The sequence below is a fragment of the Schistocerca gregaria genome, chromosome 4 (assembly GCF_023897955.1).
Source record: "Schistocerca gregaria isolate iqSchGreg1 chromosome 4, iqSchGreg1.2, whole genome shotgun sequence".
Classification (NCBI taxonomy): domain Eukaryota; kingdom Metazoa; phylum Arthropoda; class Insecta; order Orthoptera; family Acrididae; genus Schistocerca; species Schistocerca gregaria.
The window spans coordinates 415497757-415522520 of NC_064923.1; the positions used below are offsets into that span (position 1 = coordinate 415497757).

At 40.5% G+C, this 24764-nt stretch overlaps 1 protein-coding gene across 1 annotated transcript in view; it reads left to right on the forward strand.

The window, feature by feature from the left end:
* LOC126366008 (trimeric intracellular cation channel type 1B.1) overlaps positions 1-12779 on the forward strand; it is a 50081-nt gene extending 37302 nt beyond the window's left edge. Inside the window, exon 8 of the mRNA XM_050008853.1 lies at positions 12066-12779. The gene's annotated coding sequence lies outside the window, so the exon portion shown is untranslated. The remainder of the gene's footprint in view (positions 1-12065) is intronic.
* Positions 12780-24764: the final 11985 nt, after the last annotated feature.

The window sequence follows — 24764 nt, forward strand, 5'->3', positions numbered from 1 at the left end:
TTTTTTTTTTTTTTTTTAATTATGGACCAATATTTAGGGATAGTGAGCGAGTTATTTTAAGCAGTATAAAAACCACACAACCTTTTTTTTTTGCAATGGACCCTACATTGAAACAAACTTAATTGTCTAATAAAGCACTACCATTTCAAAATGAATCAAAACCACAAGAAAATGGGACATTAAATAAGAAATAATTGCTGATTTTGTTCGGTTCATGCCAACTCTGATAACTTCTTGCTTTATTGCAGCTTGCATGCATTGAGGAATTATGTTGCTGAAATCTCTCTGAATATCATACTTTTTTTTAAAGAAAACATGATAATAAATTTAACTCTGAATCTGATTATATATGTATATTTTAGTGCTGATTAACAAATAAGCTTGTCAAAGATACAAACCAGAACTTTCATTTCTTTTATTTCATCGTACATTCTTTCAGCCTGTTCTTCATCTCCAGAATCCGTAGGCATATTTGGTATATGTGTACTATTGTGGTGGTTCTCAACTTTTTGTCAATTTTTGTGCTGATAGACCTGAACTAACTTGAGAAATCCTATACCTTTTGCCACTGCACTTTTAATTCTCACTATAGCCTCAAGTTACCCATTTATCTTCACTGCACTTCTAATTTTCACTATAGCCTCAAGCTACCCATTTATCTTTTTTCAAGTTTTTTTAACTTACTAAGGGCCTACTCAATTAAGGGAACTAACATTCCACTCTTCAAACCACAGAATGCCAAATTTATTTTTGCTAATGGCAACATCCTCCTGAGTAGTCCCCATACCAGACCTCAAAATGGAGGACTATTTTATCTGTTGGGTATTTTACTCAAGAGGATGCTGTTATCATTGAACCATATAATACAGCTGCTTGTCATCAGGAAATACAATGGCTGTAGTTTTCCCTAGCTTTCAGCTGTTTGTAATATTACACTAGCAAGGCCTAAGTTGGCTAATGTTATGAGAGCAGATCAGTCAGTCATTCAGACTGTTTTCCCTATGACTGTTGAACAAGTTTCTGCCTCTCTTCAGGAACTATATGTTAGTCTGGTACGTATGATGCAATAAAAAAATTAATTGACTGGAGAAATGAATGAAAGGTTAAGTTTCCTGTCATAATTTTGCACAGAGCATAATTTAATCATTATAGAAACTTGTTTTAAGACTCATGAGAGAAGGTTGCCATTTGGGAGAGAGATTTGAGACACTGGGGTTTTCAAATAAAGTATGTAATGGTAAGAGAGAGAGAGAGAGACCTTAAAATAAACTTTAAACTGCAAAACATTTCCAGATACAGATTTTAACCATAATCAATCAGTTAAGGACAGCAAATTAAAGTAAAAATTGCGGAGATGTGTGGATAATTTGAAAGAATAGATGTTCTGAGCTTCAAAGAGAGCATTAGACAACAGATGATTGAAGCAAGGAAAGCAGCAGTGGTGGCTGGTTATCATGTATTACTGCACTCCAGTATGCTGTAAATATCCTGCTAAAAAATGCCATTTATCTTTGAATGCAAGTTGGGAATTGCACTAAAGTTGTGCCATTTTTCTTCAAATGTGTGCTGGTATGCAAATAAAATGGACAAAAGCATATTTTGTAGTGCCCTCTCCATGATAACTAGAAACCAGTGTCGAGTGTTGAAATCGTGGTCAGCCATGCTACAGTCAACTCAGAGAAAGGGTGCAGCTCTATGTTTTTGACTGCACATGCTCTGATGTGATGTTATCCCTTCTAACACTATGAGTACAATGCAGCTCACAGCACCAGTTCAGTATTTTTCATTGAAATTACAAGTAATATATTGCGCAAGTGTAGAGTCTGAGGGATTTTTGAGGAGCAGTTGGCACGACAGCAACATGGCTGAATGGTCTAACGCACGAACTGGCAAGTCATTGGCTCGGTTTCTTCCCTCCCACGTGCCATTTTAAACTATTAATTATAAAATTTAAATATATTTAAACTGTTCAGTTTATATACATAAAATTAATACATTCAAATTATTTACAATTACTACCTTCGTAAGTCAAAAGGCTACAAGCTGCCACACTGGAGCACATGGACTGCCAATGGAAAGGAGTCATCTGCCAATGGAAAGGAGTAAAATAGAGATCAATAGACACCATTGAGAGATTAAGCAGTGAAGGCAGCACATTATCAAACAGGCAAACCCCAATTGGCTAATACATGTGGCGTCAAATGACCAAACCTAGGAAATGTAGTAGGTGAAAGACAGACATGTATGACAGAAAAATGAGACTGACAGGAAATGGAAAACTGCAAAGCACTAACAGCTGGAAAAGAAATGCAAAGCTACAGAACCAATCATGAATACTGGATAAACAGATGCCACATATATGAGAAGTGAGGAAACATCTGGGGAAAAGAGAAGCACCTGAATGAGTATCAAGACCTCAGATGACAAATCAGCACTAAACAAAGAATGGAAGCCTGAAAGATGGGAGGACTGTACAGAAGAGCTGTACAAAGTGAACAAATTTGAAGACAAGATTATTGAAAGAAAAGAAGAAGATGAGATATGAGGTGTGATACAGTGAAAAGAATTTGACAGAGCACTGTAAGATGAAAATCAAAACAATGCACCTGGAGTAGATTGCATTCCCTCAGTATTATTGAGATTGCTGGGAGAACAGGCCATGACATTATTATTTCATGTGGTGTGCAAGTCATGTGAAACAGGCAAAATACCCTCAGACTACAAGAAGAATGTAGTAATTTAAATTCTAAAGAAGGCGGGTGCTGACTAGTACGAATACCACGGAATGTGTTTAATGAGTCATGGTCGCAAAAATACTGACACCAACCATGTACAGAAGAGTAGACAGACTGACATGTATTGGCTTTGGGAAAGATGAGTTTGCGCTCCAGAGAAACTCAGGAAGATGTAAGGTCAATACTGATCTTACAACTTATCTTAGAAGACAGGTTTAAGAAAGATGAACCTGGTTTTATATTATTTATTGGTTTATAAAAAGCTTTTGAAAATGTTTGCTGGAATACATTCTTTGAAATTATTAAGGCAGTGGGGATAAAATAAATGGAGCAGAAAGTTATATACAACATGTACAGAAACCAGACTGCAGTTACAAGAATCAAAGGGTATGAAAGAGAATCAGTAGTTCAGAAAGGAGCAAGACAAGGTTGCAGCGTTTCCCCGATGTTATTCAGTCTGTATATTGAGCAAGCAGTATAGGAAATCAAAGAAAAATTTGGAATGGGAGTTCAAGAAACAAAAATAAAAACTGTGGTTTATTGATGACATTGTAATTCTGTTAGTGACAGAAAAGGACTTGGAAAAGCAGTTGAATGGAATGGATATTTTATTGGAAAGAGGTTACAAGGATGAACATTAACAAAAGTAGAACAGGCATAACGGGATGTTGTGCTTTTTCAGCAACAACATAACTGCTGAGGGCCTAAGTAGACAGGATACAGTGCATAAAGGCATGTTTAGCCACAGGGTGATCCTCATTACCAACAAACACTGTCTGCCTGTGTCCATTCATGCGAATGGACAGTTTGTTGCTGGTCATTCCCACATAGAAAGCGTCACAGTGCAGGCAGGTCAGTTGGTAAATCACGTGGGTGCTTTCACACGTGGCTCTCCCTTTGATCGTGTACACCTTCCGGGTTACAGGACTGGAGTAGGTGGTGGTGGGAGGGTGCATGGGACAGGTTTTACACCGGGGGCGGTTGCAAGGGTAGGAGCCAGAGGGTAGGGAAGGTGGTTTGGGGATTTCATAGGGATGAACCAAGAGGTTACGAAGGTTAGGTGGACGGCGGAAAGACACTCTTGGTGGAGTGGGGAGGATTTCATGAAGGATGGATCTCATTTCGGGGCAGGATTTTAGGAAGTAGTATCCCTGCTGGAGAGCCACATTCAAGGTCTGATCCAGTCCCGGGAAGTATTCTGTCACAAGTGGGGCACTTTTGGGGTTCTTCTGTGAGAGGTTCTGGGTTTGAGGGGATGAGGAAGTGGCTCTGGTTATCTGCTTCTGTACCAGGTTGGGAGGGTAGTTGCGGGATGCGAAAGCTGTTTTCAGGTTGTTAGTGTAATCGAGGGATTCAGGACTGGAGCAGATTCGTTTCCCACGAAGGCCTAGGCTGTAGGGAAGGAACCGTTTGATATGGAATGGGTGGCAGCTGTCATAATGGAGGTACTGTTGCTTGTTGGTGGGTTTGATGTGGACGGATGTGTGCAGCTGGCCATTGGACAGATGGAGGTCAACGTCTAGGAAAGTGGCATGGGATTTGGAGTAGGACCAGGTGAATCTGATGGAACCAAAGGAGTTGAGGTTGGAGAGAAAATTCTGGAGTTGTTCTTCACTGTGAGTCCAGATCATGAAGATGTCATCAATAAATCTGTACCAAACTTTGGGTTGGCAGGCTTGGGTAACCAAGAAGGTTTCCTCTAAGCGACCCATAAATAGGTTGGCATACGAAGGGGCCATCCTGGTGCCCATGGCTGTTCCCTTTAATTGTTGGTATGTCTGGCCTTCAAAAGTGAAGAAGTTGTGGGTCAGGATGAAGCTGGCTAAGGTGACGAGGAAAGAGGTTTTAGGTAGGGTGGCAGGCCTAGGCCTAGGCCTAGGCCTAGGCCTAGGCCTAGGCCTTCGTGGCAAACTAATCTGCTCCAGTCCTGAATCCCTCGACCATTACACTAACAACCTGAAAACAGCTTTCGCATCCCGCAACTACCCTCCCAACCTGGTACAGAAGCAGATAACCAGAGCCACTTCCTCATCCCCTCAAACCCAGAACCTCTCACAGAAGAACCCCAAAAGTGCCCCACTTGTGACAGAATACTTCCCGGGACTGGATCAGACCTTGAATGTGGCTCTCCAGCAGGGATACTACTTCCTAAAATCCTGCCCCGAAATGAGATCCATCCTTCATGAAATCCTCCCCACTCCACCAAGAGTGTCTTTCCGCCGTCCACCTAACCTTCGTAACCTCTTGGTTCATCCCTATGAAATCCCCAAACCACCTTCCCTACCCTCTGGCTCCTACCCTTGCAACCGCCCCTGGTGTAAAACCTGTCCCATGCACCCTCCCACCACCACCTACTCCAGTCCTGTAACCCGGAAGGTGTACACGATCAAAGGGAGAGCCACGTGTGAAAGCACCCACGTGATTTACCAACTGACCTGCCTGCACTGTGACGCTTTCTATGTGGGAATCACCAGCAACAAACTGTCCATTCGCATGAATGGACACAGGCAGACAGTGTTTGTTGGTAATGAGGATCACCCTGTGGCTAAACATGCCTTGATGCACGGCCAGCACATCTTGGCACAGTGTTACACCGTCCGAGTTATCTGGATACTTCCCACCAACACCAACCTATCCGAACTCCGGAGATGGGAACTCGCCCTTCAGTATATCCTCTCTTCTCGATATCCGCCAGGCCTTAACCTCCGCTAATTTCAAGTTGCCGCCGCTCATACCTCACCTGTCTTTCAACAACTTCTTTGCCTCTGTACTTCCGCCTCGACTGACATCTCTGCCCTTACTCTTTGCCTTTAAATATGTCTGCTTGTGTCTGTGTATGTGCGGATGGATATGTGTGTGTGCGCGAGTGTACACCTGTCCTTTTTTTCCCCTAAGGGAAGTCTTTCCGCTCCCGGGATTGGAATGACTCCTTACCCTCTCCCTTAAAACCCACATCCTTTCGTCTTTCCCTCTCCTTCCTGAAGAAGCAACCATCGGTTGCGAAAGCTAGTAATTCTGTGTGTGTGTTTTGTTCATGTGCCTGTCTGCCGGCGCTTTCCCGCTTGGTAAGTCTTGGAATCTTTGTTTTTAATATATTTTTCCCATGTGGAAGTTTCTTTCTATTTTATTTACATTGTTGCTCAAAAAGCACAACATCTCGTTATGCCTGTTTTACTTTTGTTAATGTTCATATTGTAACCTCTTTCCAATACAGTATCTATTCTATTAAGTTAAGTTTTGAAATATTAGTGTGGTTATGTAAATAACACAGTGAAAGAATGCAATGGTGTTAACAGAATATTCTTTTCTCCAGATTACAAAGGTTTTAGTGACACTCTGTACATGTAAGCATTTCTCTAATTTTACTCTTGAGGTCATGTACATCACGTACAAGTGGGTATCTCAGAATTTATTTATATGTTAGCACAGTTGAATGGAATGGAAAATGTGCAGTTATTTGTGAAGTTGCTGAATATTTGAAAGTTTATTTCATAATGATGTTACTTGAGTGCTGTATTGACAGTTGAGTCAGCTGCATTGGTCATACAAAATTCTGCGATATATATATTTGCTTACGATCTAGAGACTGTAGACAGTAGAGTATTATTAGCAATTATATAATGTTTAGAAAATTGGTTTAAAGGAAAAGATGCAGTATTGTACTGTCAGTTACTTCTGTACTGTTAGTCTATGACTGAATTGGATTAAAGGCTAAGAGCTGTGTGCTTCATCATGGGTTAGTTTAGATAGTGTGAGAACATTACATGAATGCTATACAATAAAGATACTGTGTATCCTTGAGAGCTGAACTGTGAAAATTCTGAGATGTCATATACCAATATATGCAGCCCACTTGTATGTGATGTACATGACCTCAAGAGTAAAATTAGAGAAATGCCTAGATGTACAGTGTGTCACTAAAACCTTTGTACTCTGGAGAAAACAACATTCTTTTAACACTTTCGTATTCTTTCATTGTGTTACGTAATCACACTAATGTTTCAGAACTTAACATGTTTCAGCCGCACAAATTCCAAATGAACACATCACAGCATACTTTAATGACAACACATAGTGAGCACCACGTGCAAATAAAATTTAAGATGACCATCTGTGGTTGAATCCAGTTACATTATCATTGAATAATATAATAAAATAATATATGGAAAATATGAAAGGAAAAACACCTGCTTTAAGTTGTAAAAAAATGTGATTTTTGAGTTCTGAAAGCCAACCCTCAGCATACAATTAGTTAAATAGTATATAATCTTTATTTTCACACACCTTCTGTGATCTGGAACACGATGGTCTTGGGGAGAAGGGGATGGGTGAGATGAGATGATGACAATGATGACGATCCTAATACATCATGAACCTTATGGTGACTTGCAGAGTCTAGAGCTACCACTTTCCCAGAGGTACAACCAAAGTTATTTCTGTGGTTGTGAATGAAACTCCATTGAGGCAAAGAGATTACTACTAAATTCTCACAACAGTGACAAGTTTGTCTAAATATCTTATGTTCTATACAACAGTCTTCGACAATTCTACTGAATTGCTTAAGTTCAGAGGAGTGAGGAGAAAGCTCCTGTGTTAGTGGCTCCTCTGCCCTATGGGCAGGACGCATTTAAACAAAACTTTTCAATCTTCAAGAAATGGGTTTTAAGTATGTTTTCAACCTTCCTCCAAGTTCTGGACTGACAGGGGCTGTGGAAGATGATCTAGGTTCCTGCAAGGCACATGGTGTCTAACAGTTCCCTTGCAGTGCAGCTTGGCAAATATTGGTCATGAACATTTAAGACCATAACAACAAATCAAATCAGCAATTGCTGGACAAAGCTACAACACTGGTCATTGCATGAATTATAACAACATGAATATTTTGTCCTCCACTACCGACTATTGGGATAGTGTTTTAACGGAATCTAATGACAATTTATTAGCATACGGCCTTATAAATAGTGATGACCTATTTTTATCTAGTGAAACAGTAAAGAGATTAAGTGAGCACAACACTTTCATCAGTCTGCAAGTGTTTAGTATCTCTACATGTTGTAAGCATTTACCTCGTGGCATTATCTTTCTTCTTGCATGGCCTCTTATTGGTCCTTGGGTGAGTACAGCCTCAACCTCCGGGATTTATATTGAGCACCAGTAGGTTAGGCGGAAGTCCATGCCTTGAAAATGACAGGAGAGTTAGCTGTCTAAGTATTTGTGGTTTCTGAAGAATTTGCATAGCTGTATCCCAAGATATTCAAACATGACACAGGAACTTTTCTTCTAAGATTAAGACATTGTGGAAATGTGAAGAAAATCTTTTTAGTGTTGGCAAAGACTGAAAGAAAGTACAGATTGATTCTAAGTGCATAATGTTCAACTAGTGGTGGAAACAATGTAACTGAAAACAAAAAGAAACATGCAATCCAGCGAGGCAGAAGGTAAAAGAAAGAAACAAGAAGAAGAAAATTTTGGAGAGCTGCTTTACTGGAAAGAAACCAGCATAAATAATCAGTGGCAATAAGAAGCTAAAATAATGAATGCCAGCAGCTTGATAATATATGGTGAGCTGTTTCTACTTCTCAACTTGTGTAAGTGCTATCCAATCATTCCATGTAAAAAAAATAAAATAAATAAATAAAAAAAATACTGCTTTCACTTACTCAGGACAGGCTTTTGCACCCTACATACTGCATAATTGTTAGCATCTGAAAGTCATGTGAATCAAACACTTCACCGAGTATTGTTTTGGTGTTTACTGACAAATCTTTTATTTCATCAGTGTTCAAGCATGAATGACGGGAGATACCTTCTTAACTGTCTGGTATTCAAACATGTGAAAGTCCACACAGGACAATAATAAATACAAAATACATAAACTGAAAGAAACACACAAATACGGTCTTAATACTGCTGCTTCTGGACCCTGAAGACCTGCTCATAAATCTACAGAGAAAATCAGAAAGAAATATCTGGATTGTAAACACATCTAAGATAGAAGTCTGGACAGAATGAAACCATTGGACACAATGAATGGAATTTAAATTTCTGAAATTCTAACCTGTTTCATTTGAGACTAAGCTCGAGCAATTTGGTACTGCTTTTACAGAGTGAATGAAACTGAAAATACAGAATAAACACTTGGATAACATAAAAAATTGGGAGAGATTGATGTAAATTATTTGATGAGAGCAAGTTATTCTTACTTTACTGCACTATGAAAGAACGTAAGCATGTGCAAGTGCTTGTCGTGAATATCTGAAAATACATTTTTAAAACATGTTGACTTGATTCTAAAAGAAACTCCAGATTCTGCACCAAAACAAGAATAAAATTATATTCTCTCTTCGAGCATATCTATGTAATAAAAACGTACTTGTCTTATTTCAGACAGGATTACAGGCAGGGATATGATGCTAAATGAATCAGCCACTCTGTAGGGTGTGAGTAGGACAGAGTTACTGCAAGAATGAAGCTGTATGTCAGGCCATAAGGGATGCATGGTTGCCTCAGTTGGTAGAAGTATCTGACTTCAGCCACAGTCCAACAAAGTTTTAATGCCAAGGACATTTACTTACACACACACACACACACACACACACACACACACACACACACACACACACACTTCTGCAGATTGGAAATTTCATTCTGGAATGAGGCTTGAAGCCTCAACAAGTATGAGTGAGACTAAGAGTTCAAAGTTGTGGTTGGCCTCAGGACTTTCTTTATGCTTTAACAACTTTAACTTCTGGAAATACTGTTGCACAAGAATGAAAAGATTCACTGCAATTTGAATTCAGCATTAACCTGTAGGTCCCTACAAATTGCTGGGTAAACTGAAGTTCAGTGCAGATGAAGGTAAATGAATATGATGGCAATGCTAAATAAAACACTGCACTGTTCATATCAACCTTACATAATGCCTAGCTTAGGTTTCAGATAGTGTGTCAAAATTGGTCTCTTCCTATATATAAGCCTTCCTTTTTGTTTAATGTCTAGCCTGCAATATATACCTTTAGCTTAGAGATTGCAGTGTGTTGCAGAAAGACTTTTACCACAGACATTCCTTCTCTAGATTTATGTAATATGAAACTATTCCATTGTCAATTTCAGTAATGAGACAATGAGCCAAATGTAAGACATCCCATATATGAAACTTCCTGGCAGATTAAAACTGTGGTCTCGGTTCAGCACACAGTTTTAATCTGCTAGGAAGTTTCATATCATTGCACACTCCATTGCAGAGTGAAACTCTCATTCTGGAAACATTCCCAGGCTGTGGCTAAGTCTTGTCTCTGCAATATTCTTTCTTCCAGGAGTGCTATTCCTGCAAGGTTTGCAGAAGAGCTTCTGTGAGGTTTGGATGGTAGGAGATTAGGTACTGGCAGAATTAAAGCTGTGAGGACGGGTTGTGAGTTGTGCTTGGATAGCTCAGCTGGTAGAGCACTTGCAAAAGGCGAAGGTCCCAAGTTTGAGTCCAGCAGACAGTTTTAATCTGCTAGGAAGTTTCACATCACACTCTGCTGCAGAGTGAAAATCTCATTCTGTTCCCATATATATTTGATTATTCTATTCATCATAACTTATGGAATGAATATATGAGGGTTGACTGAAAAGTAATGCCTCCACCTTCACAGTTGGCAGCATTGGTATGTGGTAGGTACTGGCTTGTTTCGGAGCCTCTTCTCTACAGCTCCAGTTGGAGGGAAGCCTTAACATTGAATGGTTGTGTTGTTATAGTGTAAAGTATGGAATCCTTCACAGACGGTCAGCCAGTGTGATTTAAGCAACATGCAGTCATTGATTTCTTGACGGCAGAAGGCGTCACATCAAATGAGATTCATCAGACAATGAAAGCAGTTTATGGTGATTGTGTTGAGGTGAGTACTGTGTGTCGTCGGGCAAGTAAGTTTAAAGATGTTGATGCGGGGACATCTGACCTGCGTGACAAACAAAGAGTTGGTCGTTCTGTGACAGCAACCACCGAGTTTCAGAAGCAAACTGTTGACAGATTGATTCAGGACGATTGTTGTATCACTTAGAGAGAAACTGTAAGCACAATCAGCATTTCACAAGTACGTGTTGGTCATATTATTGCTTTGTTTGGCTATTGTAATATCTGTGCATGATGTGTACCCCGGATGCTGACTCCTGAAATGAAAGTGAGACTTGAAATTTTCCAGGAACTCTTCTCGCATTGCGAGAATGAAGGTGATGCCTTTCTCCATTCGATCGTGACAGGAGACAAAATGTGGGCACACCATTACGACCCGAAGACGAAACGTCAGTCTGTGGGATATTGACACAAAGAGTCACCCCAGAAGAAGAATTTCAGGACGCAGCCCTCAGCTGGAAAAATCGTGGCCACAGTGTTGTGGGAGGGAGATGGTGAAATCCATTTTAATTTTCTTGATTGTGGAACAATAATAAATTCAGAGCATTACATCACAATGCTGCAAACTCTGAAATAACAGCTAATGACAGTCTGAAAGGAAAAGGGAAATGTGTTCCTGCAGCATGACAATGCCAAACCACACACTTCACATGCCGCCACAGCAGAACTTCACAGACTGAATCTCAACACCGTATGGCATCCTCCGTGCAGTCCAGATTTAGCACCGTCTTACTTCCATCTGTTCCTGAAAATGAAGGACGATCTGTGGTGACATCATTCTAATGAATACATTGAGAACTGAGAGACTGTGGTTGCAGAAACTGTGTCAACTTCAGAAAACTTGTTCATTATTGGCAGAAATGTATCAAACTGGCTGGTTTATATGTGGCAAAGTGAATATTGTTAATTAAAGATGACATTCTAAGGATTATTTCTGCACTTGATTTATTAAAATATTCCCATACAAACCCAATTAATGAAGGTGGAGACATTACTTTTCACTCAACCCTCGTGTGTGTGTGAGAGAGAGAGAGAGAGAGAGAGAGAGAGAGAGAGAGAGGGGGGGGGGGGGCAGTCAATGGTTTTTACACACTAGTTGTAATCTGCTGTTTTTCTCAGTTACTGCATTTAGCAACAGAGTAACTCAATTCTTGCAGAGTGCCATTTAAAATCATACTGTAAGTGAACTGCAAGAACTATTAGTAACTTGATAGAGTTGACTTGATAAAAAGTATGCTGGTAACAACAGACAGAGATTATACTGTATCATCAGATTCAGTTTCATCTCTTGGATGTGCTACAAATGGAACCATACCTTTCAAACTTTTTTTAATGATCTATGTGACTATATAGGCTACATATGTACAAATATGGAATGAATGTAAATGCAATTGTGTGTATATTTTCTGCTTTATAACTTGGACAACTTATTACAGAGACACCAGGTGATGACTCTAATGATGCCAATACTGCTGCCAATGCTGCTCCGGAGACAGTTAATTACAATTATGTGGATGCAGCTGATGAGGATGATACAGAGTGAAGTGAATATTTGTCTCAAAGAACCAAATAATGGAACTAGTCAACTTTGTTTAATAAGTGCACCTATGCCTGTGTTGTGATTTGACTGTTGTGATGTTTGCTTTTGAACACAGTTCCAAGAGTGATTCCTGTTTGTTTGTGTGATGATAACTATGATGCCATTTTTCACCATACTCTTTGATATTTATATGAAGAATTTTGTATACACCATTTTACTGCATGATAATTATTCATTTACATAAACTAGTCATATGTGCTATAAGGTATATGTAAGTCTTGCCTAAATCAATATGCGTACACCAACTGACAAGATTCAATGACCTGTTAACCGTCAGTTCTAGCAATGTTTCTGAACCAAGTGGGTGCAGTTTAGAGACACGGAACTGATGGCAAAATTTTTTGGTGATAATGTTATTGAATTAAATGAAATATATATTTTAAGACTATTTTACCTGTACTGTTACAAAAAATATGGTTCATGTTTAAATATCTATCAGACAGTTATTACAAGAGATTCTTGTAAATATTTGACACGTATACAATGAGAAAACCTCACAAACTCCATTTTTCTTAAAAAAAATATAAATAAAGGCACTGTACAACTAGAATATATTTGTAAATTCTATGAATCCTCTAAAAACCATCCTTTAACTATATCTACCTCTAATGACACAGTAACACACTATTAACCATTTTTTTTAAAGAGACAGAAGTTATTTTACCAAATTTTCTTTGTTTCACGTTTGTCGTACATCTGTCACATATATTATGTGGAAAAATATTCCTGATTCAACACTTGCAAAGATGCGTCATGCACTTGCAAAACAATGCCTATCACGTGAAGCCCATCAATAGCAGGATCATTTACCAGTTTCTCTTCAATCATTGAATGCGATTCTAGATAAAATACGAGTGTTTTTAATTGCTGGATGCAGGAGGGAACAACAGACCAACAAAACTGATAGCACCCACCTCAGTGCACCACTGCACGTTATGACACATATTGCATGGGCGGCAGGAACGGATCACTCTTCCACATCATGAACCATATCACAACAAATTTCATCTGTTGAGCTACAAGCAGTGCCCACAGGTGGTATTTGCTACAGTTTACAGCGGAGTGGACTGTCCGCTAGGCATCCATTGCTGTGTTCACCACTGAGTCAATGCCACAGGCATTTGCATCAGCAATGGTGCAATTAATGACAGCCATGGCCAGCCAAATGGAATGACGCTGTTTTTACTGACGAATCCCGATTCTGCCTGCACCATCATGATGGTCATGTTAGAGTCTGGAGACACCATGGTGAGAGATTGTTGAACTGTTGCCTTACGCTTCACCACACTGGTCCTGCACCTTGTATTATGGTTTGGGGTGGTATTGGATTCCACTTCCACCCCCTATCCCCACCCATCCTTGTTTGCACTGCCGGTACACTATCAGCTAGCATTCTTGCCTTTCATCCTCACATCTTCAGGACGTGCCGATGGCCACATTACAACAGGATAATGCACGATCACACATGGCATGCAATGTTCAAGACCTCTTCATTACCTGTTGGATTCCATCGCTGCCTTGCATTCCTGTTCTCCCAGCCTCTCACATCAGCATCACTTTTTTTAACCTGTCTGATGTATTCTAATGCCTGTCTTACTATAGAAATTATATATCTAAAAACAAAGATGATGTGACTTACCAAACGACTTACCAAACAAAAGCGCTGGCAGGTCGATAGACACACAAACATACACACAAAATTCAAGCTTTCGCAACGAATGGTTGTTTCTTCAGGAGAGAGGGAAGGAGAGGGAAAGACGAAAGGATGTGGGTTTTAAGGGAGAGGATAAGGAGTCATTCCAATCCCGGGAGCGGAAAGACTTACCTTAAGGGGAAAAAAGGACAGGTGTAGGCGCACACACGCACACCTATCCATCCGCACATACCAAATACCTCTTATTATAGGAATTCTCATTTCTGTTGCTCCTTTCACTGCCATATTAATTGTTCTTGCAAGCCATTAAAAGTATTCTATCTTATCCATTTTCTGATGAATGTTCTCTTCCATTGTCTGTCTTTCCTGTTGCCCCTTCCTTCCATATTTTATTTGCTCTACGATTTGAAACGTTGTCCTGTAGCACCAGACTGCAAATACTCCCTCAATAGCAAAAATCTCTTATTCTTTCTTCTTGTCCTTTGCCATGTGTTTTGTCAGTATTGATGCCTGGATAGTTTCTGTTTCTATTCTGATTCATCACCACTATTGTATTTGATTTATTTATTAATAAAGCAAATGCTCTTCTTTGTAGGCTGGTTATTCCAGTCCACACTACTTTCAAGTCTTTCTGTGCTTCTGGCTGGAATGCCTGTGTTCATAACAGGCATCGTAGGGCTACATGAGAATTTTTTAATGTTGAGCAATAGTCTTACAGATGAAATCACCACGAACTTGGCCAGAGTTGGGTTGAAGGCAAACACATCTCACTCAGCAACATCACAGATGTGGATAGGATTGAAGTCAGGTTATGTGGGACGAAGCAGAGGGGTTCAGGGGACACAAGTACCCCCCGTATGTCCAGCAACCACTCGGCAAACAGTTCTGAAGCAATGAGGTGGTGAATTGTCTTGCTGAAGATGCAGGACATCTCTGGGATGCTGTAGGTGAACAAATGGATGCACCTAATCAGGCAAATGGTTCATCTATCTTTCCACTAGTGACAAATGATGGCACGTTTCGGACCTCATTTCATTCTGCCTAAGCACCCCTCTCCCCTGTATGACAAAGCCTCCACAATGTGACCGAATGGTGCTCTGTTGGCAAGTGAACTCATCACATCATGTAGTTTCATGCTTATCCTCGGGCCCTGCTGTCGGCATGTGAACTCATCACATCATGTAGTTTCATGCTTATCTTCAGGCCCTGCTGTCGGCATGTGAACTCATCACATCATGTAGTTTCATGCTTATCCTCAGGCCCTGCTGTCGGCATGTACCAAGAGTTACTGGTTCATGTGACCTTTTTCCATGGTTTGTGTTTACAGTGGCAATATTCCTGTGCCCATGATAATCTCTTTGCCCTGTGACTGCTGCAGCCAAGTTATATGGTTCTGGAAGGTATGGCAGCCAACCATTTGTTATTGACTACTATTTAATTTGTGAATAATTTGCTGCACTGGGCCCATCAGTGTGCTGCTATGATCAACATTAGTCAATGGTGACTGCTGTTATCAACATTTTGTTGCCTCCCATGGTTGATACATGAACAGATTTGTTTATATGGTGCATCTTGCTCATTCTAAGCCTGACTCATAATGACAACCAGTACAAGCACTGACTCATCTCAGATAGGTGGAGTCTTACCATCTTAAGAGAAACCAAAGGCTCACATGGGCAGATTCTACCATTGGAAAGAAATGTAACTTTGAACAAACAGGAGCATAAAGTATGGAACACCTTAGGGTTTGTAATGAAGTTCACTCCTGCTCTTGACATAGAAAAGATTCTAGAAACTGCTTCCCTGTGACAGATTAGTACTGAAGAAGGCCTGCAGCTCAACCACATAAGAAACAGCCCAGATTGTAGCTGAAAAGGCTTGCACTTGGTTCACAACAAACACACTTCTGGCTGCCCAAAATGCAACATCAAGTAGGACTGGGGTATCAAAACTTAATTGATTTGGGGGGAGAATGCATTGTACAAAGATCACATGACTAAAAATACAGCTCCATGTGAAGTGAGGAAGATGATGAAATTGGTATTGAGCGTTGCTGCCATTTTTGGCTACAACCACTGCTACACGCCTTGGCATTGAATCAGAGAGACCCTGTATATGTTATTCGAGCATACCAGTCCATGCTACTTCCACATATTACCAAGGTTGATCTGGTTTAGCAACAGGTGATGTATCCCAAGCCAGTTGTTCTGCAATCATCAACCAGACGTTTTCAATATGTGTATTCAGCTTTTGATCTGCCACTATGATTTTTACCTCCCGAACTTCCCTCCAATATTAATTGGTGATCTCTTGATGTTTTAGAATGTGTCCTACCAAGTGATCACTTCTTTTGATTAAGTTGTGCCACAAATTTCTTACCTCCCCAGTTCTATTTAGTACTTCCTCGTTCGTTACACGATTGACCCATCTAATCCTCAGCATTCTTCTGTAGCACCACATTTCAAAAGCTTCTATTCTCTTTTATCTAATATGTTTATCGTCCATATTTCCCTTCCATACATGGCTACACTTCAGGAAAATACTTTCAGAAAATACTTCTTAAAATTTAAATATATTTCTCTCCTTCAGAAAGGCTTTTCTTGTCGTTGCTAATCTACATTGTGTATTCTCTCTACTTCGTCCTTTCATCAGTTATTTTGCTGCCCAAAGAGCAAAACTCATTTATTACTTTAAGTGTCTCGTTTTGTAATCTGATTCCCTGAGTATCACCTGATTTAATATGACTACATTCTGTTATCCTTATTTTGCTTTTGTTGATGTTCATCTTATATCCTCCTTTCAAGACACTGTCCAATCCATTCACCTGCTCTTCCAAGTTATTTGCTGTCTCTGACAGAATTACAATGTCATTGGCAAATCTGAAAAGTTTTTATTTATTCTCCTTCAATTTTAATTCCTACTCCAAATTTTTCTTTGATTCTTCAATGTCCATATTGAGTAACATCGTCGATAGGCTACAACTTCATCCTATTCCCTTCTCAACCATTGCCACCCTTTCATGTCCCTCAACTACAATAATTGCCATCTGGTTTCTACACAAGTTGTAAATAACATTTCGCTCCCTGTATTTTACCCCTGATATCTCCAGAATTTCAAAGAGAGTATTCAGTCAACATTGTCAAAAGCTTTCTCTAAGTCTACATATGCTATAATTATAGGTTTGTCTTTCCTTAACCTGTCTTCTAAAATAAGTCGTAGGGTCAGTAATGACTCGCATGTTCCTACATTTCTTCAGAATCCAAATTAATCTTCCCCAAGGTCCGCTTCTACCAGTTTTTCCAATCTTCTGTAAGAAATTCGTGTTAGTATTTTGCAACAACTTATTAAACATATTTTGGTACCTGTCAGCAACTGCTTTCTTTGGAATTGGAGTTACTACACTCTTCTTGAAGTCTGAGGGTATTTCGCCTGTCTCATAAATCTTGCACACTATACAGAAGAGTTTTGTCATGGCTGACTCCCCCCAGGCTATCAGGAGTTCTGATAGAATACTAACTCCTCCTGGAGACTTGTTTCAACTTAGGTCTTTCATTGCTTTATCAAATTCTTCTTGCAGTATTGTATCTCCCATCAAATCTTCATCCCAATTCCCTTTCTATAATATTACTTTCATATCCCTTGTATAGACACACTATATACTACTCCTATATTTCAGCTTTCCCCTTCTTTGCTTAGGACTTGTTTACCATCTGAGCTCTTGATATTCATAAAGCTGCTTCTCTTTTCCCCACAGGCCTCTTAAATTTTCCTGTAGGCGGTGTCTGTCTATATTCTTCTGAATCTATACATCTGTCGTCTAGCCATTCCTGCTTAGCAATTTTGCACTTCCTGTCACCCTAATTTTTTTAATGTTTGCATTCCCTTTTCTCTGTTGGACAGATGTGAGATGTTTGTAAAGAAATGTTGATGTTAGTAACTAATATGCACCAAAACATGATCTAAGCCACCACACGTAAGGACTAAATGACATCCTGTACACAAAACACAAGCATGTCAATAACTGAAATACACAAATAAAACCATAACGATGCCATTTCGTGATGTATGATGTCACATCTGAAAGACTATACCATTGCCTTATGCTGTCCACTAGACCAATCTTCCTCCTATTTTAATTGTTACCTCTAAGTAAACAAAACATTGTCACATACATTACAATCCTAGAACAGTTACTGTAAGTCCTCAGTCAAAACATCCTTAGAAGCAGCATTATTGGTAAGAGTTACCATATATGACAGAATGTAAGACACTTTTTTTCCTTCAAAAATATGTCCAAAAACTGGATGTTTCTTATACGCTGGTAGCAAGTTAAGATAGATACCTGTACGCTCAATTTCTTCAAAATTTCTATGTTTCTACTTGAAGCAATCCATTGTTAGCTTCCTTGCAGATTTTGAGCATTACAATTATGTAGAGTTCAGTCGATGCATGTACGCCATTGTAAATGGTTTTTATATTGTTTGCTCAAGCTTCAATTACCATTGTGTTTGTGTGGATATCCACTTATGTTGTACCTATATTGTGGTTTTATTTGTAAACTGTGGCTGAAAAACAGCACTGCTATACTGTTGCTTTTGAGCTGCAAGTTATTGCGCATGCCACAAAGCACGGAAACAGGTCTGCAGAAAGGCATTTCAGACCACCTCCAACTGAAAAAAATGATAAAAACTTGGCAGAATCAGGAAGTGCACCTCACAGTAAACATAATCTGAGAAGCGAAATTGTTAAATGGCCAGTACTTGAAGCAGAACTCAACACTTGAATTTTAAAGAACCAACAAGAAGGAATTTCAGTTTCTATGAAAACGATAATTCATCAAGTGAAAGCATTATGCAGTAACACAGGAATTGCTGATTTTACTGGATCAACATCAATGTCATGGTGTTCACGATTTGTGAAGAGGTACAACTATGTATGCAATCCAAGACAGAAATATCACAGATGATGCCAGACAAAACAAATTGTTGAATTTCATCAGTTAGTCATTGATGCAAAGGAAAGAGAAAAGTTTGAACTTTTGCAAACTGGAAACGTAGATGAGACTCTGTTAACCTCTGATTTGCCTTCTAATAGAACTGTGGATTCCAAGGGCACAAAAAGCGTTATGATTAAAATTTCAGGGCACAAAAAGACTCATTACAGATTCATTTCATCCTTCTCTATTGATGAGACCAAATTGTTGCCACTTTTGATTCTTAAAAGAAATATGTTTCCTAAGGAACAACGAGTATTTGTCCAGGTACCACAAATTGGGGCTACACTGCTCCTATAGGGATTACTTTGCTCCAGAAATGGAAAAGTTTCAAAGCCCTATAGGGGAGAAATCTTCAACTAAAATCAACAGCTTTCAGTTCTAAATCATAGATGGCATCACAGTCTTCCTTCCAGTACTTTCTGGGTCTGCCATTTTGTGTTTAGTTGATTGAGTTGAAGTCTTATACACCGATATTTGTGTTTGAAAAGTTCTCTCTACAGAATAGTATTTTATTACTGAAAGCGTAAGTATACGACCATCTGTTGTAGGATTTAATGGTGAATTAAAATTTACTTCACCTGATAATGCAGTTGTGTTTGTTTTCTCTCTTCTTCAAAAATAAATAAGTGAGGTTACATTTTCAACAAACACTCATAAAATGAAGCCAACTAACCCCATTCATCTCTATAAAATTTATTTTAATTATATTTCTCATAGATATGGTTTGTGAATATAAAAGATCAGGATCATCTCGATACATCGATTATTCACCCCAACAGTTGGAACAACGCCTGGAAAGTATTCAGGAATGGTACATTTTCCAAAAGAAATGTTGCAGATCACTTCAAAATCCCAGGACGTACGATTTTAAACAAACTTAACAAAAACACCAAAATACCCCAGGAATGAAGCCTGTTTTTAATGGAGATGATGAGAATGCGTTTGCATCATATATAGAAATCATGAGTGATTATGGCTTCCCCATAAATTCTGCTGATCTGCATTATGTAGTAAAATCTTACCAGGGTGTAATGTGGCAGCATTTTCTGACAATACACCAGGGAAAGATTGGACAAAAGGTTTCTTTCAACGACATCCTCAATTAACTGAAAGTTTTGCTACCAACATCAAAAGCAGCAGGGCAGCTATTGATGAAACCACATTGTGTAAATACATTGAAAATCTGTTCAATGCAATGAGGGATGTAACACTATCACACATCTGGAATCTAGATGAGACAAATCTCACAGATGATCCTGGTAAAAGCAGAGTTATCTATCGCTGACGTGCAAAATACCCAGAAAGGATTTGTAACTTTTCTAAATCTAGTTGCTCCATTAGGATGTGTGCCAGTGCAGCGCAGGAACTTTTGTCACCCTATGTTGTCAATAAGTCTACGCAGCTATGGAACACACAGATGGAGGGAAGTCTGAAGGGATGCAGCTGTAATCATTCAAGTTCAGGATGATTTGATGCAATGAGCTATAGTGACTGCTTTGAGACCATACTGCTGCCCAAGCTGAAGAAACTGGAAGGAAAACAGGTTATGACTGCTGACAATTTCTCTACACATTTGAACAACCAAATTTTCCAGACGTGTAGAGAAAATGACATTCATTTTGTGTGTCTTCCACCAAACATAACTTATCTCACTCAACCTTTAGACATTGCCTTCTTTCATCCCATGAAAGTTGCATGGCAACAGGTACTGTGTGAGTGGAAGCAAACACTTGAAGGAATGAGGTGCGTCCAGTCCCAAGGGGGGGGGGGGGGGGGGGGGGGGGGAATTAATAATGATTTTATTAAGCAATACTTGTCAGATAAAATGAGCAGAGAACAATTGTCACTTCGTGAAGTTAGAAGCCTCCAAGTTCGAGCATTGAGAAACCCTAGTGGAGGATATTTGTGAAGGGGAGAGAGAGAAGACGCATACAATCAAAATCTGCACATTAAGACATTAGTTGAACCACAGTTGGACAACAACCGAAGTTTTCCATATGTTATGTAAAGTAAGAACCTGGTTAAAGGTGTCCGACAAGACAGAATCCATATGCACCTTGAAAACTCTGTCTTTTATAAATTCCTGAAGGAAACAGGGCAGGTGGCCAAGGAAGCCCCACATATAAAGAGTACTGAGGATACCAGATCTCCAGCAGGTGCCGTAGGCCTTCTCCAAATCAAAAAACACAGCCACAGTCTGGGATTTCCACAGAAAACAATTCAGGACATGGGTGTACAAAGTAACAAGATGCTCAATTGCAGAACGCCATGCTCTAAATCCACACTGTGTAGTCGTTTAGTAAATGGCAAGACTCGAGCCACCATACTAGCAGTTGAATCATATGTTCCATCACCTTGCTGGTAAGAGAGATGGGGTGGTAGCTAGAAGGAAGGTTTTTGTCCTTACCGGGCTTAGATATGGGTATGATGTTGGCTTCATGCCAGCGTCCTGGAAGTGTGCCCTCTGCTCAGGTGCAGTTGTATGTGTTAAGCAGAAAGTCCTGGCCTGCTAGAGAAAGGTGCTGCAACGTCTGAATGTTGACAGCGTCTGGCCCCAGGGCGGAGGATTATAGTAAAGGCGGCAGTGTAACACTCACGATTCTGAGAAGAGAAGGGCACTTCCTGAGCCTCTTCCACTTTTTTCTGATGGAGGAAGGCAGGGTGATAGTGGGAAGAACTTGAAATTTCCACAACATGGTGGCCCAAGGTGTTGGAGACAGCAATACAGCCCATGATAATATCACATGCTACTGTCAGGCTAAAAATTAGCGAATGGATCCTAGTCCCAGAGAGCCATCCCAAGTTGGCCCACATGACAGAGGAAGGGGTGGAACTGTTAAAAGGGCTAGTGAATGAAATCCAACTAGCTTTTTTGCTATCCTGAAGAACATTTTGACACTTTGCATGCATCTGTTTATAAGGAATGCAGTTTGCCACCATAGGATGATTGTTAAAAATGTGAATAGCACATTTCCGTGCACGAATTGTATCGTGGGATGCCTCAGTCCACCAAGGGACGGGGACACGGCTTGATAAAGAGCAAGTGCGAGTAATGGAACATTCTGCAGCAGTAAGGATAATGTTTGTGGGATAGGCCACCTGGTCATTACAACTGGGGAAATCCTGTTCTTCGAAGGTCGCCAGGGAGAAGTAAAGCTGCCAGTCAGCCTTAGTAAGCTGCCATTAGGGTGTGCACGCATGTGGGGTAGGAGTCGACAAGCAGATAGCACATGCAAAATGGTCGCTCATGTCAGAAAGAACAGACCAATCAAGATGATGGGCAAGCTGGGCAGTGCAGAAGGATAGGTCCAAATGGGAATAGGTGTGCATGGAGTCGGAAAGGAATATGGGTGCAACAGTGTTAAGGTAGAAGAGGTTGATTTGATTAAGAAGATTATACAAGAGGGCACCTGTCTGACAGGTTCTGGGAGAACCTCAATGGGGATGATGCACATGAAAGGGGAGGTAGCTACCCAGTAAGCTGAAGAAACTCTGCTCTGGTGACATCGAATGATGAGGGAGATAAGTGGTACAGAGGGAAAAAGTCAGGTGAGAAAGGAAATGGCAAACGGCAACAGCTTGAGGATGGATAGTCAGGGAGATGGGCTGACTATGAATGTCATCTTGTATGAGCAGCATGACACCCCCGTGAGATGGAATGCCAACCTCAGGAAAGGTCAAAACGAACCGAGAAGAAATGTGAAAGCTCAAAGTGGTTGTGAGGGTGTAATTTTGTTTCCCAAAGGCAGAATACAAGGGGATGCTGCAAAGCTAGAAGCAACCGTAAATCCTCTTTGTGGGACCGAAGGCTGTGAATGTTCCATTGAAGGAGAGTCACGAGGAGGAAGAGATGAAGGGGGTGTCACCTCAGCTGCTGCTGAGTGACAGCCTGCGAAGAGTCACACTACATGGCACAGAAGCAGAAGGATCCTGCTCCTTGAGGCCCACAGAAGCATCGGCTTGCTTGTGCTGTCGGTCTGTGGAGTCCAACACACAAAACCGGTTGGTGGTGCACACAGGTGACACAAAGGCTGGCTGAGCTAAGATATCACGTGGAAACACTGTCAAAGAGGATCTTCGAGTCAGCGAAGGAGAAGACCGTTTGCCTTTGTTGGACATCTTTGATCCTTGCTGGTTAGTAGAGGAAGACTCAGGTGTTTGGCTGGAGGGGCACAGGAAGTCTTCATGGGTGTACTCCTTGTGTCATTTCTGACCTACTGATTGTGTAGTTGGTGGCTTCACTCTTGAGGCGAGAGTTTGATGGCTTGTTGCACAGCTGGACAGGGAGACGCTCATGCTACCTTAACACTGGGTGATTTCACAACCTCAGGGCTGAATCTGAGGCCACACGTCTGCATGGCCATGTCCCTCGTGGAGCAAGGGGGTGACAAGAGCAGAACTGTAGGTGTCAGACAGGAGGACACAGGGTTTGCGACTAGCCAGTAACTTGCGAGCTACTGGGTAAGGCACTTTTTCTTTCACTCAGATCTCTTGGACAGCCTGCTCATCAAGATACACAGGACAATCCTGAGAGGAGGCGGCATGGTCGCCTTTGCAGTTGATACAGCGGGGAGAAGAAGGCGGACAATCGCCCTCATGTGCATCTGTACCCCAAGTTACACATTTGGCTGGATGTCAACAGGATGTTCTAGAGTGGTTGAAATGATGACACTGGTAGCAGCGCATTGGGTTCAGAATGTATGGTTGGACTGTGATAATTTCATAGCCTGCTTTGATCTTGTATGGAAGCACCGCTCACTCAAAGGTAACAAAAAGAGTGCAGATGGGCACTAACGATAAATCTACCTTTTTCATTACCTAATGGACAGCAATGACACCCTGATTAGGGAGGTAAGATTGGATTTTGGCCTCAGTCAGATCGTCGAGCAGCCCAGCATAAATAACACCATGGGAAGAATTCAGAATTCTATGAGCCTCTACATGAACAGGGTAGCCATGGAAAAATGATGGGGCAAGCAGTTGTTGCGCTTGAGAATCAGAAGCACTCTCCAAAAGCAAAGTGCCATCCCATAAACAAGAGCAGGATTTCACAAGGCCAGCAATTGCATTAACAACTTTCTGAATAATAAACAGATTTACCATGGTGAAGTTTTCAGTATGTGAGACCACGAGGAACCATGGTGTAGCTCGAAGGGACTTTGAATCATTAGCCTAATTCTCTTTATGTTTGTAGACTTTGATTGTGAAGATGATTGACTCACTGCGGGAAAATCCCCCATGACTGACTGAAACAAGTGTGGTTTCAGTTGTCTGAGACTGCAGACGTGTGTGCAAGTTGCATTGTGTGTGTGTGTGTGTGTGTGTGTGTGTGTGTGTGTGTGTGTGTGTGTGTGTTTTGCTGACAAAGGCTTTAATGGGTGAAAGCTATAATTGTGTGAATCTTTCATTGGTTTTTTTGATACTCATACGCACAAATAATGACACTAGACTGCCTCTTGAGGGCTTATGGGGGAATGTACTGGGAAAGAATATCTACATAGCTACAATGAGTCTTATTCGATGTGGAGAACTTCTGTCCCTGATTAGATTTGATGATAAAGAAACAAGAACCAAAAGACAAAAGCAGGGTAAGTTTTGCCCCCCTTGTGAAGTTTTTGACAAAATTCATGAAATGTTTGTGAAATACTACATATCAAGTGCAGATCTAACGACCAATGAAATGCTTTCCCTATTTCGGGGAAGATGTCCCTTTAAGGTCTTTATGAAAGACAAGCCTGGGAAGTATGGCATACTGATTAGGCTGTTATCAGATGCACACTCTCGGTATGTTCTAAAAATGGAGGTCTATGCAGAGAAGGATGAATGATATGCCGAGGAACAGAGTGCAAAGGCAGTTGATAGATGCCTAGTGAATCCGCTGGCAC